Source organism: Mauremys mutica, chromosome 2, assembly GCF_020497125.1.
Source record: "Mauremys mutica isolate MM-2020 ecotype Southern chromosome 2, ASM2049712v1, whole genome shotgun sequence".
NCBI classification, from domain to species: Eukaryota; Metazoa; Chordata; order Testudines; family Geoemydidae; genus Mauremys; species Mauremys mutica.
Genome location: NC_059073.1, coordinates 82,985,343 through 83,004,216, shown reverse-complemented (window position 1 = coordinate 83,004,216; position 18,874 = coordinate 82,985,343). Strand labels below are relative to the sequence as shown.

The 18,874-nt window shown below is 42.0% G+C and overlaps 1 long non-coding RNA gene across 1 annotated transcript in view; it reads left to right on the top strand.

Moving 5' to 3' along the window:
• Positions 1-3,493: 3,493 nt before the first annotated feature.
• The window catches only part of LOC123363396, a 46,965-nt gene continuing 31,584 nt past the window's right edge, over positions 3,494-18,874 (top strand). The window contains exons 1-2 of the long non-coding RNA XR_006576743.1: positions 3,494-3,574; positions 8,149-8,261. This is a non-coding gene — a long non-coding RNA (uncharacterized LOC123363396). The remainder of the gene's footprint in view (positions 3,575-8,148; positions 8,262-18,874) is intronic.

Genomic DNA, 18,874 nt, shown 5'->3' with positions numbered 1-18,874 from the left:
GTCTCTCACCCATGTTCTTCCATTTACTGGGAGTTCTGTGAATCTTCCATTGTGTGATTGGAGTTAGAAGTATTTTGTGGCTACTTTAGTAAATATGTTTTGTTTTCTGGGTAGCCTTTGTCTTCGTCTTTTAGGTTTAATATTAAATCTCTTTGCAGCCCTGACAGTTCTATCTAAGGTAGTTATAAGACCTCCTTTAACATAATATCTGAGCACCTCACAGTCTAAGATCTTTTTCCTCTCTTCACCCTGGTGAGGTCAGAATGTGCTAGTGTCTTCATTCTACTGATGGGAAACTGAGGCAGAGGATATGTCTACACTGTAATTAAATACCTGCAGCTGGCCCATGTCTGCTGACACGGGCTCGTGGAGCTTGGGCTGCGGGGCTGTTTCATTGCTATCTAGACTTCTGGACTTGGGCTGGAGCCCGAGCTTTGGGATGCTCCCACCCCACAGGATCCTAGACTCCCTGAACCCGGAAGCCTACACAACAATGAAATAGCCCCGCAGCCTGATCCCCATGAGCCCAAGTCAGTTGGTACGGGCCAGCTGTGGGTTTTTCTTTGCTGTGTATACATATCCTCAGGGTCCTAGAGCCCAGGCTTCAGCCCAAGTCTGGAAGTCTACACTGCAATTAAACAGCCCTGCAGCCCAAGCCCGGTGTGCTTAAGTCAGGTGGCACAGGCCAGCCGTGGATGTCTAACTGCAGTGTAGATCATCCTTCCTGGCTGTTAACAATCCTATCCCTAAGCCAGTGGCTCTCAACCTTTCCAGAGCTACTGTACCCCTTTCAGGAGTCTGATTTGTCTTTGTACCCCAGTTTCCCCTCACTTAAAAACTACTTGCTTACAAAATCAGACATAAAAATACACAAGTGTCACAGCCACACTATTACTGAAACATTGCTGACTTTCTCATTTTACCATATAATTATAAAATAAATCAATTGGAATATAAATATTGTACTTACCTTTCAGTGTATAGTATATAGAGTAGTATAAACAAGTTGTTGTCTGTATGAAATGTTAGTTTGTACTGACTTCACTAGTGCTTTTTATGTAGCATGTTGTAAAACTAGGCAAATTTCCAGATGAGCTGATGTACCCCCTGGAAGACCTCTGCGTACCCCTGGGGGTACACATCCCTGATTGACAACCACTGCCCTAGGCAGTCAAGAATGAGGAGGATAAAGAATCCCCCGACCCTCCAATCTCCATCTACCTCCACCACCTCCCAGAAGATACTAAGTATGATTGAAGGGGGCTGTTAAGGGAACGGCTCTTGCCCCTCTCACTTTCCTTATGGAAACCCACAGAGGTTACTGCACCCCCTAGTGCTCCCTCTGCAGGCTGCAAGGAGAGCAAATAAGCTCCTCACCCCCTTGAGCAGCTTTCTGCCCTTTTAATGAGCAGTGGTGGACCTGTTACAAGTGAGGAGCTGGTTTATGTGTCCCCTACTCGTGCTTAACAAGCTGACATTTAGCTGTTAGTAAGTATTTCAGCTAGGAAGGTTTATCATTGAACTGGGTGCCAATGTGCCATAGAATCTGCAGGATGTTTAAAAAACGACTCAACACAACCATGTTTTAACACTAAATCTGGCCCTTTAATTGCAAACCAAGCACTATGTCTTCATATGCCTATGTACAGTAGCTAACATAATGGGGCCCCAGACCCTGATTGGTGCATCTGACTGCTATCATAATGTAAATCATAAGGACAAGATTGATCCACTCTTACTCATGGTGAGTAGTACCTTACTCTGAAAGCCATCCTATTGCTTTCAGTGGACCTGCTCTTGGAGTGTGATACTGTTCAACCCATGTAAGGGTAGTATAATCTGACTATCTCATAAGAATAGTGTGAGTTCCTAATAAAAATGTGGCAGGCAATGCAGACAGGCATGAAAAACCCAGTTATGGAATAGTGCTATATATGTTATAGAGAATTATATCACTTCTTTAGAATTTTTAAACCCCCCCTGTTGAATTGTGTAGCATTCTTGATTAAATTCTGCAGATTTAAAAATTCCATAGGAAGGATCGCACTATGTTAAACGTAACTGTAGGGTTTTATAGAGTCATTTCTATAGACTCGCTCTTTCATTTTTCTTTTCCATAAGGAAAGTCATAAAACTCTAATTTATGTTACTGATAGCCAAGTCTCAGGGCCTGATTTTGTGTATGTCAGTACTTGGAGCTGGGGATGCAAGTCCCAGCTCACATTAATGTACTAGCGCTAGCTTGCATTGAGCTAGCGCACTAAAAATAGCTGTGTAGTTGGGGTTGCAAGGGCATGGGCTAGCCGCCTCAACCCCCTGGGTACATACTTGGCATGCCTAGTCTGTGCCACTGCCTATGCTATGCTACCAGTTTTAGCATGCTAGCTCTATGAGTGCTAGGGCAAGTGGTGTCTATGTGAGCTGGGAATCACACCCCCAGCTCCAAATATAGATGTAGCCTAGCGACTAGTCCACTCTTACTCATGCTGAGTAAATTGGTCTTCAGTTTGCTCAGTTCTTACTCAGACAAACTCCAGTAAAGACCGGAGGATATTGCAGTACAGTCAGTGAGAGAGAACTAGAATAAACTTTAATGATCTCTAGTCATCTCTTCAACTTCTCTCCTGGTCTGATATAATTTAAATCAATACTAAGAAACCCTTTTTAGCATTTCTCAAACCAGCTTATCATTTTACCATTAACTTAGGCATTCCTGTGTGGTCACCCATTTTGGCACCATTTTTGGTGACCCTAGAATTAAATGGTCAGTGATAAACAGGGATAATAGGTTACAAAACGGGGGTGGCAAGAAGGGGGTATTAATAAGGTAAGATTTTTAATTAATTTTTCAAGTTAATTAAAATGTCCAAAAGCACAATAAAACTGCAGAAAATCTGGCAAGGGAATGGCAGCCTGTCTGATTAATGCAAGTCAGCTGTCTTCTGAGGGTAATAGTAATAATGATGAGATTATGGATATGGAAGAACCTGCTAAAGAGATATGAGATGCATGTGGAATACAAACTGTGTCCTAGTTACTATTTTATGGTGCACAATGGATCTTATTAAGGAGGAGTAGCAGTAAGAATTACCACTGAATTGCTCAATAAAAAGTATTGTGTAATTAACAGTGCTGCACCAGCAGCTGGAGTGCTACCTCCCATTGATATTCCAGAGCCTCCATTTACTTTCAGTTTTTAACTAAAGTATGTGGGCTTCAGCTGCTTTTGCAGACAGCTATGCCACATTTCCTTGTTAATGATAACACTCGAGAAAAGGGAGATAAGTACTGTGGCCCCTCACATGGAATATAGAGCTCAGGAGATACTTTAAAAGGCCTACACAAGTGAGAATGATACTTAACATCTTAGTAATTCTAATAATAATAAAAATAAAAATAACATCAACAATACTTGTAGGAGATAATACTTCCTTTCTTACATCCTTTGTCTGCCTTGTCTATTTGGGCCCTGGTTTAGCAAGCACCTGCTTAACTCTAAGCAGGTGAGTAGTCCCATTGAGTCAATGGGAATGGTCACATGCCTACAAACCTTGCTGAACAGGGGACATTGAAGGTAAGTTCTTCAAGGCAAAGACTCTCTTACTGTCTGTGTGTAGTGCCTGGCACACTGGGGTCCCCATCTTGGTTAGTGTTTCTGGGCACTACCGTAATGTACATACGTGATACAATAGTATCCAGCTAGAAACAGAAGGGCTGAAATAATGCAAGAAAGGGTGCTCTTATAGAATTTATGGCCTGACTGGAAGTAGGAAGGACTGGAAATCTCACAAAAAAGCCAGTTATAATAATTCCAGCCCAGTTTTGCAGACCACAATGCTTTGGGCAGTTGAGTTATGTTTCAGAGAGGCATCCAGACTGTTGGAGGATGGTTTAAACCAAACATCCTCACGAGAGTGAGTCACAGGTTCGATGTAAAGCCATACTGCTCAATAGATCCAGAGGTTTGGTTCAACCCATTATATGGATAAGGGCAGAACAAAATTCAGATTTGAACTTTGTCACAGTTTTTGAGTGTGTGGAGCCAGAGTTTTAGTTGGGGGCCTACTGGTAACGAATTCCTTGCTTTTATTAGCTTATTTTCTGTGCTCCTGGCTAGGTTATACTACGTCCCATGTTCATTTTATTCAAGTTTCTTTGAGTCAAGAGTGACATTCTTAATTCCAACTTCACTGTTTACCCGGACTGCTATTAAAACTGAAAATAGTATCTTGAGGATTTTAGTCTCAGTGAAATAATAAAATAAAGGCATTCTGTCTTGAATTTTGAGTAGGCTGCACCAGCATACACAAGAGAAATCCTTACTGGAGATTGCCTTGTTTTATTAAAAGGGGTGGGGATGATGGCCAGGAAAAATTTGAAGCCTGTTGATGTAAAACAGAACCAGTTTATAGGAGGTTCACTGAAGATTGAAGTTTTATAAGGTGCTCTTTCAATAAGCATGCAGCGTATTAAAAATATCATAAAACCATAGCTTCCAGCCATGCACTTCAGAAAATGCTAAGTGGCAAAAAGAGAAAAAGGTGAAAATTAAAGAGAGAGGTGGGGGAAGCTGATACCCAAAGCAGAGGAACACTTGGGACTGGGGTTCTGGTTCAGGCCCATGTTTAGTATGAGCACAGGAACCTAGTGCTAACACTGCCAAAATACATAGTAGCCAATTTGCAATGCTCATTGCCCTAATGGCAAAATTATCCATAAAATACCATGACTGGGGAACCTCAAAGTGTTTGGTATTTGTGACTGGCTTGCGTAAGGTTCAAACAGCTCAGCCGCTTCTATGAACCTAAAGAGGCTCCACAGCCACCCCAAAGAGACCCTGACTCTTCTCTGCTTTTTTGTTTTCCGGGGAGGCAGGGTCTCTTTGGGGTGGTTGTGGGGCCTATGTGGGTTCACAGAAGCACCTGAGCTGTTTGAGGCTTATCCATACAGTTACCTCTTTGCTACCATATCACCAGAAGATACTTTGGGGGAGGCAATGACAGGACCATCCCCCTCTGGTGTCTTATGGGGGGAGGGCGTCATTTCTCCTCTCCTGAGCTTGCCCATGTCTCCCTGATCCCTCTGAATTTCTTCTGCCTGTCCCTCTGATTCTCCTCTCTTCCCTTTGTATCCCCTTCTCTCTCTTCCTCTCCTCAGTGAGGTGTCTCTGCCTCTCACTCATTCCTGTCCTTCCCCTTCTGTCTCTCTTCAAGCTCCCCTAATATGTAAGGGGATGGGATGCCACCACCCCCAGGCTGATGGAGAGCTCCTGTTCCTGACCTGCAGCTCAGTGCTCCACATCCAGCTACTCCATCACATTGAGCACCTCCTGTCCAAGACAGCAGAACAGGAGAGACATAGAGAGAAGTGCACTGAGCTTACATCTACACGGCAATTAAAAATGCTAAAGGAAAATGCATCCAGCCAGACTTTGCCTGAGGAAGCCTGGAGAGCAAGGGGCAATAAATTGGGGGAAGGGCGGAAGAATGGGAGCATCTAGGTGGATTACCTCAAAGGTCATTCTCTTCCCCCATTCCCTCTCTAGTTCCTGTTATGAATGGTTCTTGCTCTTACAGCAAACAGACCCATTCTAGGAATGCGCTAGAATTCTGAGCACAGGATGGGGAACTGGGAGCAACTCTTGAATTGTGATCCCAGCTCTCTGCCATTGACTTTCTCTCTGATCTTGACAAGTCACTCAGATTCTCTAACCTGTTTCCCCATCTTCGGCTTGGGGATAATACCCCCCTCCACACCTCTGTAAGGGTTGTGAGAAAAACTAACTTTTTGTCTATAAAACGGTATGGGATAGCTTGTGCTTTTTGACCCAGATCAGAGTAAGGGACAGTGCATAAGCAGCAGCACCACCCCAAAAATAGCCCCAGGAGGCACAACATTCTCCTGCCTCCCCCTTGCTTCGGTAGTGGGGAGGGTAGTGACCTATGCCAGGAGCAAATACAGCACTCTACCTCAGTTCAGCTGTGCAGGTTGGTGCACTGGGGTCAAAGCCAAGGCTCCACCGATCCCCCATCCCATCCATCTCAGTCCACACAGCTACCTACTAATGGGGCTGGTGCCTGGCTCCGTGTCCAGGTAGCCTGTGCAGGGGGGTAGTTCTAGTCAGTCAAGCCAGTTCACAGTTGCTGGAACTAGAGGTGCTGCAGCACCCCAGCTTGAAGTGGATTCCATCATACACAGGGTTTATTACAGTTTGGTTCAATGGCTCTCAGCACCCCCACTGTACAAATTGTTCCAGCACCCATGAGCCGGTATGTTAAATATATTAACCACTCACCCCAAGAATGCTGTCATGGTGTAAACAAAATGTTATGGAAATCAGAACTGGAGTATTTTTTGAAAAGACACTAAAAATCTATGTTTTTAAGCCTCTCCTATCATCCTGAGCCCACAATACTGTGAGTCACATTCTGTCACTCTTGCTGACACTGAGTAGTATCATACTCCGTGAACGCTGCCATTAAAGAAAAAGTTTCAGAGAGGTAGCCGTGTTAGTCTGTATCAGCAAAAACAACGAGTACTTGTGTCACCTTAGAGACTAACAAATTTATTTGGGCATAAGCTTTTGTGGGCTAAAATCTGATGAAGTGGGTTATAACCCATGAAATCTTATGCCCAAATAAATGTGTTAGTCTCTAAGGTGACACAAGTACTCCTCGTTGTTTTTATTAAAGAAAAAGGGACTGCTCGCAGCATCAGGTCTCCTTGTGTATGAGGAAGGGTGGCCCTGTGTTTGCAAAGCATAGTAAGACACTGAACTTCCTAGTTTTCTCCCAGTTCAGGTTGTTAGATAGCTAACCACCATCACTTGCAACCTCAAGCTATAGCAAGCACAAACCAGGAGGCCATTAACAAAATAGTCCCTACACTTAAAATGGGGTGGTATAAATCATTCATGCAACAGATTGCATTTATTTGTTATTTTTACTCATAGTACAAAAATCTGTTAGATACACCTTGTGGAATTCCCAGATTTAAAAGTCTCTCTTTTTTGTTCCAAAATGCAGTATTTTCTTGTTAAACTCTAGACACATCCTTGGGAAGATTTTGGGACATTGCTGTCTAGTTCTCCTTCATAGCTCTGGGATTTCTATCCAATCACAGCAATCCATTACCAGTTCTGAGCTCAAGCTGCCCCTGACTCTTCTGCTCTCAGTGGCAGTCTGTGGCCCATCTCCTCTCTGGTGGAGCAGCAGCACACCGCCATGCTGCTAGAAGACACTGCTGCAGTATAGCACAGCACCAGGAGGGGGAAGTGACCTGGAGTCTACTGCTGGGAGCACAAATAGAGGACAAAGTTCATAGTTAAAAAGTTAAGTGGGGCAGTCCTTAGAAAACAGAGTCACCTCTGAAAAGTGGGACATCTGGTGACATTAGCTGAAATTCCACAAAAGCTCCCTATGGCCTTTTCAGAAATGCAGCAGATTTTTTATAAAGAAAATGAAGTGCATTAGATTTTGGTGTTGATTTATCTCAATATTTTGATGTACGGTGTTGCTTAGACAGCAAATTATCTTAACTTGAAGGCTTCTTTGCTGGAAGAGACGGGATGGATGGCGATGGACTTATTTTATTTACAAAGAAATGGCTTTGTCCTGCTTTCTTTATTTCATTATTTATTGAGTAAGATAATAGCTTATGGTACTTACACAGAGCCAGCTGTTTGCAGGATGCCAAGAGCAGGTGGTCTGGGAGGCCTCTGATGAATTGCAAAAGACACTTACCAGCTGCTATCACTGTGTGAAATGAGCAAACCTGCAAAATCTTTATTTTCAATTGGATTGTACTTTTAAGTAAGCAAGGGAGACAGCCAGTATAACTACAGACCATGACCAACAACCCACATAAACAGTGTGCAAACACAAGTGATTAATGTACCAGTATTTCAAAACATTTAAAACTAACGAGTCAGATTTAACAGTGTACAAGAGAGAAAGGGGTGCGGGAAGAGGATTGGAGGGGCAGAGGGGCTAAATGAGAAGAGGGATAAGGCAAGAGGGAACTATTGGATGGGCCTTTATGGCCTTTATTTGGTTCCTAACAATTCCCATGTCTTCATTCCATCAGCCATCCAAACTAGTAAACAACTATGCTGGTCTTTGAACTTTTTTTTTTTTTGTATTTATGTAGGGCACTCTTGTGTGCTTCATCGCCAGGGTGCAATCCTTTGGTGCTCACCACATCCTCAAATGGTCACTGATGAGATGCACGGATAATGGGTTACAAAGACAGACATTAATAAGGTAAGATAAGAGAGGGGAGGTTTATTAATTTTTCAAGTAAAGTTAGGATGCCCAAGGGCACAGTAAAACTGTAAAGAATCTAGTGAGGGATGAGAGAGGCCTAGCTGATTAATGCAAGTCAGCTGTCCTCAGAGGGTGATAGCAATAATGATGAGATTATGGAAGAACCTGCTGAAGACAAATGAGATGCATGTGGAATAAAAACTAAGTGTCCTAGTTACTCTTTTGGAGTGCACGATGGATTTTATTAAGGAGGAACAGCAATATAAATTACTGCTGACTGAGATGCCAAAGCAAGGAGCTGAGTTTGCTTTGCTAGAGCTTCACCTGAAATCTAGCATGGAAGAGGGGCTTCTGTCCTGAAAACAGTCCAAAAATACATTGTAAAGTTAAACTGGGACATCCTGTCTTCTCAAAAAGAGAATGACATCTCCCATTTCTCTCCATTTTCCCTTTTCTTCCCCTCTTATATTTGCACTTGAATTCCATTTCCTCCTTTGCTTTCTTATGGTTAACTCAGGGCTCCCCAATTCCTCCTATGAGTCTCACCACAGCTTGAAATGGCTCTTCTCAAGGCAGCATAAGCTCTCAGTAGATGAGTCGAGCTACTGTTCCCAGGGGAAGAAATTCTTCTGCCTTTCTCTTCTTTCTTTTCCTGCCCCCCTTCTCTTATCTCAGTTTCCTGTCTTCCATTTCCTTCTTCCTTCCTTCAAGCTTTTCTCTTTCCTCTCCATATTGTCTTGTTTATCCTCCTCTTCCTGCTGTTTCTCTCCCATCTTCCGAACTTTCTCTATTCAATCCCTGCTACCACCTTGTATCTCTTCATTCTCATTGTCTTCTCCCCATTTTGCTTTAGTCTCTCCCTTCTCCTTGATACCTCTCACTCATTTCAGTAACCCTCTCAGCCTGAGAGGCAACAGCAGAGAGCACGCTTTCATGTTCCTACTGTTCACACCCTTCATATTGACTGACCCTGCCTTCCCAGCCATGCCAGCCACCACTGCTATCTCACAGCACCTTCTGTGTCTATGATAACGTGAGATAAAAGCCACAGCTGAGACACAATTAGTATCACTGTGGTGCATGTCTGGGAGTCGATCAGCATGCAGAAACCTTAGTGGGATAGCATGTCCTTTGCTGCTGCTAAAATATGAGATTAACTTTCCAAAGCAGGAGATGGCCTCCAGGACACCAGAAAGTCTGTGCTGAATTGCTCAATAAAAAATAAAGTGTAATTAACAGTATGGTAGCAGCTGGAATAATACAGTCCCTCATATTGATTTTCCATGTCCTATTTACTTTGAGTTTATTAACTGTCCACAGTGACAGGAAATCAAAGAATTATAATATTTTCTGCTCATGCTACTGTGCTAAATCAGCATTTCCATAAGAAATTCTGGGTTTAATGAGTTTATACAATGCAATCATAAACTTTCACTTCAGGATTAAATTTGGCATTCAAAAGTCTCAGCCAGAGAGCAATCCCCCCCCCATATTTTAATAAATCAATGTGAGCATTATAAAGTCATATACCATCCCCCCACTCCCTGAGGCTTACTGATTTTCAAGACACTTTCATCCCACCTGAATAATCCTCAGATTTGGTTACTGAGTTTGTGGTATGATCGTCAATTCACTTTTGTTTTGATAAATTAGATCATCTGATTTTTTTCCACAAAAGGCCCTTATGCAATGACTCATTTTCAAAAAGCTTTTTCCACCCATGTTCTAAATCTGCAATCTCTGCATTATTAAAATTGTGTAAATACATATTTATGCAACAGACAATAATGGCTTCATTTTAACAGCTCCCCATATATATATTTACATGACAGACCATAATGTTCTATCATGTCAATCCCCATAAACCTCATTTGTGACACACATGCAGCCTTCACTCTGAATTTCCTGACCTTTGTGTCGTCTGCTACCGAAACATAGGAGTTTTGTGTGTGTGTGAGTGCGAGAGAGAGAACCTCTTGTTGAGGATATTAACACTTCCAGTAAAAAATAGGAAGATACATTATAGAGACAAAACACATTTTATAAGGGAAAAAACTCAAAGAAAACAAAAACAGCCCTAAACCACTGTGTGAATATCGTGTCTCTGATTCCCAATAGCAGATGTTTCGGGTGTTGGAACTCCCATCAGAACAGCTGCAGAAATGTAGAATCACATCTGGGTTTGTGACGCGGCTGCATCATTACCCACTGACAGCAAAACAGCCAGATGCTTCCAATTCATTTTAGGGACTGAACTTAAAGTTTGAGCCTCCGAACATCCCCACTTTACAACCAGCTACTTATCATTTACTGCAGCATTCATGAAAATGTAGCAGAGGTGGTCATTGCAAGTCAGGAGCTTCCCCTGCTCGAGTGCTGCAAAGGAGTTGCAGCTGCAGTTCCTCATGATCCATTCTGCTGTTTGGCTTATAAATAGGCACTGCAGCAGAGTTGGACTGGGAAGAAAAGGGATGCTAGGACAGAATGGTCTGTGCAGCGGTGGCTTATGCTGTGCTTACTCACTACTCAAAGGGATGAGTTCAGTGGAATGGGGATGGTCTTTCCTCCCTCAGATAAGGGCACTGGAAACACTTCTGCGGTCACTTCTTGTGATGATTTTCTGGTGGACGCAGCTGTTTCAGTGCCCTCCTCTCATTGGCTGCCCCTTGTGATTGGCTTTAGCATGTTCCTACATAATGCATTATGGGGTTTCTCAGATCGTACCTCGTAATGCATAACATTGGCGGTGTACTAAATTCAAACACAAGAGACAACAGAGAGCAGCCAGCCAACCCCCAAATCTCCAATTTCTGCGTCTCCTGGGTCGACTCTTCGCCAGCAATTGACCCTCTCCTCAGATTGATCTGTCGATCTAAATTCTCTTCAGCCCTAGGTTTCCTGCCAGCAGGTCTCAGGAATGAATCTATGCTTGATCTTCCACTGCTTGTAAGGAATTTGGGGGGTTTGACTGTGGCCCTGTGGTCCAGGCCTGGAATCTGGAACACTTACTCAGACGACATTATCACTTATCTATGGCTTTGTTTTCTTTGTCTGTGGTGCCTAAACTGTGAATTATCAGGCTTCTCCTCATTTGCCACTCCCCTCCCAACACCAAAAAGCGGGATCTCTAAGATATGAAGGCTCCTGGTACCACGTGACTCCTTTTTTAAAGAGAAGTGAAGATCTACTACACTCACATTTCAACACTGGCTGATGCTCAGCAACATTTAGCCTTTCTGGCCCAGTGAGACACCAAACAGTAGCATGTTATTTTTGTCTCAGTGTGGTTGTAGAGTAGACAAAGAAAACTATGTACTGCAATATGATAAAGAAAGCAGATATGGCCTCAAGTGACAATATTAGATTTTGTACGGTTCAAAGTAAAAATGTGTTCAGCTATACGGCCTGCGCTCTGGCGATTAGGACAATTCAGACATGAATTTGCATTGGAGTTTGAAGGTATTCAAAGTATATGTGAAGGTGAGAACATAGTGTACAATATTAGCCTTGCTAGACCATGCTTCAGAATATAATCCTCAGTCCAAACACAAAGATAACGGAGTATGATAAGCTGCAAGATTTCTTTTGAAATAATGATCAACCCCATTTGAATCAATGGCATTTACTTTACTGTACAGCCACGACGTTAGGTCAGAGGTAGTGTGCTAAACAATCAAAACGGACTACCTAGAAAAAATAAAATCACTGAGCAAATATTTATTATAATTTCTTTGTCTGACACTAACAGAGCTGACACATTCCCCACAATTGGCAGGTCATATTTGGTCATTGGTAATTGCCAGCCAGCAGCAGATTGAGAGAAAGATCAGCTCACGTAAGATAATTCCTAAAATACATTGAGAATCATAAGATGTGTTACAAATGGTAAATGGGGTCACTATTTTGTTTAGCCAACCTTAGAGCTCTTCAGGCTTTCCAAGGAAATAGAGATGAACTGATGAATTCTCCTTTCAAAGTGCACGCATAATTGTCAGTAAGGTTAATGGCACTCATGCCCTTGTATAAGGAGAAGATTCTCTCCTTGGATGTTATCATGTTGGATCATTTTTCATAGGAATCGGTGCCAATCTTTGGCTTTTCTAATGTATTTCTACAGTTGTGAATCTACAAATTAAAACATCCCTCTCATCAGTGTCTATACAGTCTGATGTAGCTTTGGATTGTAAAACCAAGTTTAAATTATAAGTGGAGCAATGAGGTTTGGATAAACTTGTTTGTGTGAATTGCTTCACCAAATTAATCTGCTGAACCACAAGTGGTTCTTCCACCACCATCTGAGACACAGCAAACCATTTGAAACCAAAAATGGTGATATGGTGAAATCAACCCATAGCACAGAGAACCATTACAGTAGTTTCTCCACAGCATGTGAATTGTGCTGAGACTCTGCAAGCAGAGCATCTGCACAGGGATCCTATGCCCCTTATGTACTGTGGAAAGTGTTTCCATGCCAGCTCCACATAATCCAGTGTAAAAGTTCACAAGGGGTGAGCTGGAGCAGTACAATGGCAAGGTCTGCAAATCCACCTTTATACATATCCAGTGGTCCCAGCATATTGTATAACTGGTGCAGAGGGGATATGGCCACTATTCTGCCTGTATTTTGCAGGGTGGCTCACTACACCATGCCCCTTTTGGGTCTTAGTTAACCCTTCCTTTAATAGTTTTACTCACTATGAACATGGATTTGAGGAATTCCAAAACCTCTGTGAAGACTCTGGCTGTGAATTATCTTGATGCAGCAGAACCTTTTGAGGTTCAAGCCCTGTGCAGCAGAGAAAGGGAAATAATTTGTTCATAGTTGCTTGAACCCATTATTCCAGGAGAAATACTCCGATCTCCAAATGCACAAGAACTATTTTTAAAAATTGGAAGGGGGTGGGGAGTGGAAGCCACAAAAATGAAGGGTTCATGAGTACCTTTCAAATAAATCATAGAGCATAAACTCCCAACAGCCCAAAGCTATTGTTGAAGTGGTAACAATGGATAAAGCAGACCTTGTTTAAAAATACCCACAGCATTCTTATGAATTCATCTAGGGATGAAAATCTCTTCTTTGCTTGCAAGGTTCATTTATGTCATCATCAGCTTGGGTGGAAGTGAAATGGCACATAATGTAGAGCACGTAACAAAAACCAAGTGTAAGTGTCATTTTACTGCTTCCCAAAAGGACGAGAATTTTCCAGGAAATAAGTTTCTATTGATGATTGAGAAAATATGCAGGATTCTTCTCCCCCTAGATACAATTTTATTCAAAACTTGAGCATAATGAAGAGGAACATGTTAAAATAGCACCTATGTGCAACAGATTAAGCTATTTGAGAATAGAGGACATAAGAAAAATCAATAGCTTTGTATAAGTATGAGGTCTGTAATCATACCGCAGACATACCCCAGAGATTATGTGGACTTTAACTATATTTGTATTAATAAAGCTTTCCTATTTAATAATAATGAAATTATAAAGTGCACAGTATCCCCCACTCTCCTGCTAAGGCAGTTGGGGTGCTGAACAACATAAAATATGACTATAATAAAAATCTCTCTCATTAAAATGAAGAGAAAAAAGAAATAAGGGGAGTTAATAAATATGGAGACCACAGTGGCGATATAGCAGGAGGAGAAAAGATTTGCAACAGAGAATGAGTAAGCAAAATGATAGGTTCAGCATCAGCCTATCTCTGCTGTCATCAAAACTGCTACTGACTTCAGTGGGGAGCAGAGATAGGGCAGTGCTGAGGGCTTTGGAAAATCCCACCTGTAGTACTCTTCGAAGGTGGAGAAGAATGGGCTGTGATGGATATTAAGGGGAGAGCAAGTTCCACACTCTAGGTCCCACTAGAACAAGGGCATGATAGCCAGATAACCTGAGGCTCAGGGTGAAACCTGTAAATGGTGAGCAGTGTCAAAACTCAAGTAGTCCTTAACATGAACTTCAGGAGGAGAGTTTGAATGCATCCAGGACCAACTCCACTTAACAAAGCAGGTGGAATGTTTTCTCAGAAAAAGTTATTGTTTCTTCACCTGTTTTACCATGCAGGCTTTGAACAATAACAGTGCCTATCACAGTGGGGCCCTGATTTCCACTAGACCTTATGTGCTAGCACAATATAAGAAATAATAGTTAATAACAAAAGCAGTCTGCCACTCTATACGCAGGCAATGCAGAGAACACAGAGTGGGCTTAATATGATGATGGAAGCTCAAGCCAGTGAGTACGTGCACTGTTGCATTCTGAATAAACAGTGAGCCACAGAGAAGTCATGCTTTGAGACCTGAGAAAGGGAAATTACAATAACTGAGCCCCTTGCATGTTGCTTGTGCAAAGTCTGTGCAGAATAAAGAGCACAGCCTGTGTAAATGGAGCAAAACCTTTCCTCCAACATATGTTTTTCTTTGGAATGGCAAGTGACCCCAAATTTCTTAACATTATTCACCACCTTGAGATGTGTCCCCGCAATACATGGAGACAAGAAGGAAGATGGTGCTCACCTCATAACCAGCACAACTAGGATACTTCATTCCCTCTCAGGTGCTGGGTTGAAAGAGTGACTCTGTTTTCAAGGGGGAGGAACACCTCCTCTCTTGCTGTTTTTTCCCCTCCTCACATCTTCCTTGTGGCTCTCTCTAGCCTGTGTTTGTGGTTCTCAGGTGTTGGTGTGCATGCTGAATGATGTCTTGGCGTGTATGTTCCTGGAATCTTTATCTCATGTTCTCCCCTGCCACCATGCCTGTTTCCTCAGTGCCTGATATAGCAGAGAACAGTACTGTAAATCCCGTTTCAGATAGACCTTGGTAAACTGAATAATGTGCCAATCAGATCACTTCCTTAGCAGACCTAGGAGCATCTTAAACATACTCTCACACTGCCGGGCAGTGGCTCTGGTTGAGGGGAAATGTCAGCACATACTGACCCAATTCAAACCGTCGACCTTTAAGGGAAAAATTGAGGAAATGTGGTTTGATTCCTAAGATACCCTTCAAAATGCTATGAAGTATAACAGATGAAGTGGTGCAACCAACCATTTTTTGCTAGTATTTAAATGGTAGCATGCTTCTGTACTTCATCTATGTTAAAATGATGCCCTACTGATACACGGAGTAAAGTCAGAATTTGAGAGTGTTGTGGAGAAAATGTTAAATCTTTATAAATAAATGTTGTTATTGCAACAGTGCTGCAGACAATAGTGCTTTCTGAATACTACATTCACCTCAAGTTGGGTTAGGGGACTGTGATGAGTTATCCATTATGGTTACTCGAAAGACTATTTGACTGGGAAACATATGCAGCCTTTTCAATGTTCTTACACAATTGTATAACTCCAAGCCCTGCAGTGTTGCTATCCCTTAAGAAAACGGCTTTCTGTTTGAAAACCACACTCTCTGAATATTAAATTGAAAGGAAATAAAGGAATATCTAGTCACAGTGGTAAAAGCTGCACATTTCCCCCCGCCCCTTTTATTATACAACAAGCTGATTCAGTATTTGCTTCTTTACATTTTTATGCAGAGAAAAAGGGTACTTTGGGAAATCTCTGACACTACTGGTAAATGCCACTGGTACAGGGCTGGATGTAGTGATAGTCACCTTCAAATGGTTTTGTTCAATTTGCATTAGGTCCCACTTTCCTTCCCCGCAAATCTTCAAATTCTTACTTTAGATTACCTCAGGGGTTCTCAAACTTCGTTGCGCCTTGAGACCCTTCTGACAACAAAAATTACTACATGACCCCCAGGAGGGTGGAGCGAATGGGGGGGGGGAAGACAAACCCCCTGTCCCATGGAGGGAGAGCAAAGCCAAAGCCCAAGGGCATCAGCCCCAGGTGATAGGCCTGTAACCTAAGCCCCACCACCCCAGGCTGAACCCTCAAGCTTTGGCCCTGGGCAGTGGGATTTGGGCTTCAGCTTTGGTCTCAGGCCCAGATAGTCTAAGCCCCACTTTGGGGTCCCAACCTACAGTTTGAGAACTGCTGGATCTGAATCTCCTGTGTCTGCAAAATTGAACTGTACTTCTTGGATCTGGGCTAAAAGCACATTCGAGTCAATGTGAGTCCCGCCACTTACTTCAGTGGGCTTTGGATCAAGGCCCTTACGAGAACAGGTTCTTTCATGAGACCTCAAGTATTTCCTGTTTCTGGTTAGGCAGAAATACCTCCAGAACCTGTTATCTTCAGAGTATTCAGGCAGCTTTTCTCTTCTCAACCAAAACAGAGATGTGGGAAAAATGAACACTAGGTAACTAAGGCCAAGAGTGAGCCTAGCACTTAAGCATATGCTAAAGTCCCATTAACTTGAATGGGAGTTAAATACATGCTTAAGTGTTCTTCTGAATTGAGGTCTCCATGATTAAGTTCAGGGTGAGTCATAGAAAAGTTAGAACAAATTTTAATTTGATCTAAACTTGTAGATTCATCTATAGTTGGAACATGCAGTTTCCTTATTAATAAATCTACTGTATACAGTACTTAAGATTTTGGGCTTTCCAATACCATCTTTTTCCTTGGTGTAATCCCATCAAATGGGTCCTTTCTCTCCACAGCACTCTGTTCAATGCCTTATCCTCTATCACAACAAATGGTAACATGTCTTCCTTTATGACATCCCACCATTTCTTCTTTGATCGTTTTTTCTGTTTTTTCCCTTCAATCTAGATCTGTTGGATTCTCTTACCCTCATAGGTCTCAGGACTGCGCTTTACATACCCAAGCCATCTGAGTCTGCACTCTCTCATTTTTTTTGTTTACGAGTGTTACTTTGAGCATATCTGGCTGCATTATAGACTTTCCCTTTTACTCTTACTAGTATCTTCCTGTCCCATTCTATGCCACTTATCTCAAATACAGTACCGTCCGAAAATCATCTTGAATACCAACAGGTGTTTGAAGTAGACACCTGATGATACTTCCCTGCCATCTAAAATGGTGGCTTCCCAATCAAATAATACCATAATGTTAAAGTGCCATCTAGCATATTGCTGACTGAGAAAATGCTGGGAAAAGAAATTTCATTTTAACTAGTGATGGGCCCAGATCTGAACTCCTATGAACTCTGGGAAAGTTTGGGTTTGGATCTGGATGTTAAGGCATCCCATGGCCCTTAGACAGGGGACCTGGTTCACCACTGGGAATAACTTCAGTGTTATGCTGATGCAAAATTGAAGTAGCACAGCAGTGAACCTTGCCCAAGTGCTACATCACTTTTAATAACTAAATGTATGTAATGATCAATATAGTCTGTCTGCCCAATCCACATCATCGTAAAAAACCTATTTGAGACTTATAATTAGTTATATTTATAGTTATAGGTTGTCTTCTGCTTTTGAGCAATAAATTATATCAAATGAATAATGTGTAAAAACCCTACAACAACCTAGTAATATAGATTTGGTGATATCAAGTAAAAGAGAATCAAGCCCACTGCACTATTTAATACATCTCAACTACAATGAATATTTGCAGAACCACTGAGCTGAAAAGTACAATCCCACCAGTCTGGTACCATGAAAATGAATGTTGATGGCTGCCTGGATCAATTCTATCATGAAAATAATGGCATCACTCTGGGCACAAGATTTAGAGCCTTAAAGGCTTTGGGGAAGATGCACTCAAGTAACCCACATAGGAAAGTAGATTGATTGAGAGTGGCTGGAACACACATAAAGCTGACATTTCTACACATCTGGGCCTTTATCATGACTGATGGGTTGAAACATTGTCTTTCTGTGCATTCCTGCCACTTTCATATGTAAGCTCCTGGGTTTGCATTTCTCTTGAGACTTTGCTTATTTGTGCGTACAGTAAGTCTGTTATTCTATCGGCTGTTTCTTGACGGTCTAAGGAAAAGGACTTGAATTCATCCTCTGTTTAGAGGTCCCCAGAAAGGAGAAACAATTTCAATCTTTAATTTCTTTTTCTAAACAAACTAGTCTAGACACCAACAAGTGGAAGTTCGGAGAAGAAAGACTTTTTCATACAAACACAATCTTTGGGCCCACTTCCTACCAGGGCAGGGACATGCTTTCTTTTGTCAGGTGTCCTATTGCAGTCTGATCACAGTAAGCACTACACCTGGTGTATAAATTTAAAGAGTTGGTTGTGCAGCAATTAGATGCTATTCAGTAGAAGAAATACATTTAGCTTTAAAATCAGTCAGTCCAGTTGTAACTAAAAATGTAAAGGAAACTTCAGGAAGTGTGGCCAAGGACTAAGGTTTTTTTAGGATGTAAACAAAAGCTAATAGAAACACTCAAATGGGCAAAAACTTAATATGTTGTTATGAAAACATATAGTAATTATGAGCATTAGCAGCATCAGAGGCTGGTGCAAAGAGAGTTGCTTGATTTTTCCCTACAGATGAAAAGCCATCTGCGTGCTTCATGAATTGTCGTTTTCCCACTCTCCAGGGTAGAGAACAACACTCAATTGCTAATCTTCCAGTTACTATATATAAATGTTACATTGCACAACAGTAGCAATAGGAAAGTGTTCGACATATAAAGGCATTTATTTGCTTGTTGCCATCCATCTAATGACACCGTTTAGATTCATTTGTTACTGGGTAGACCCAAGGACCATGATTGACTTCTACTA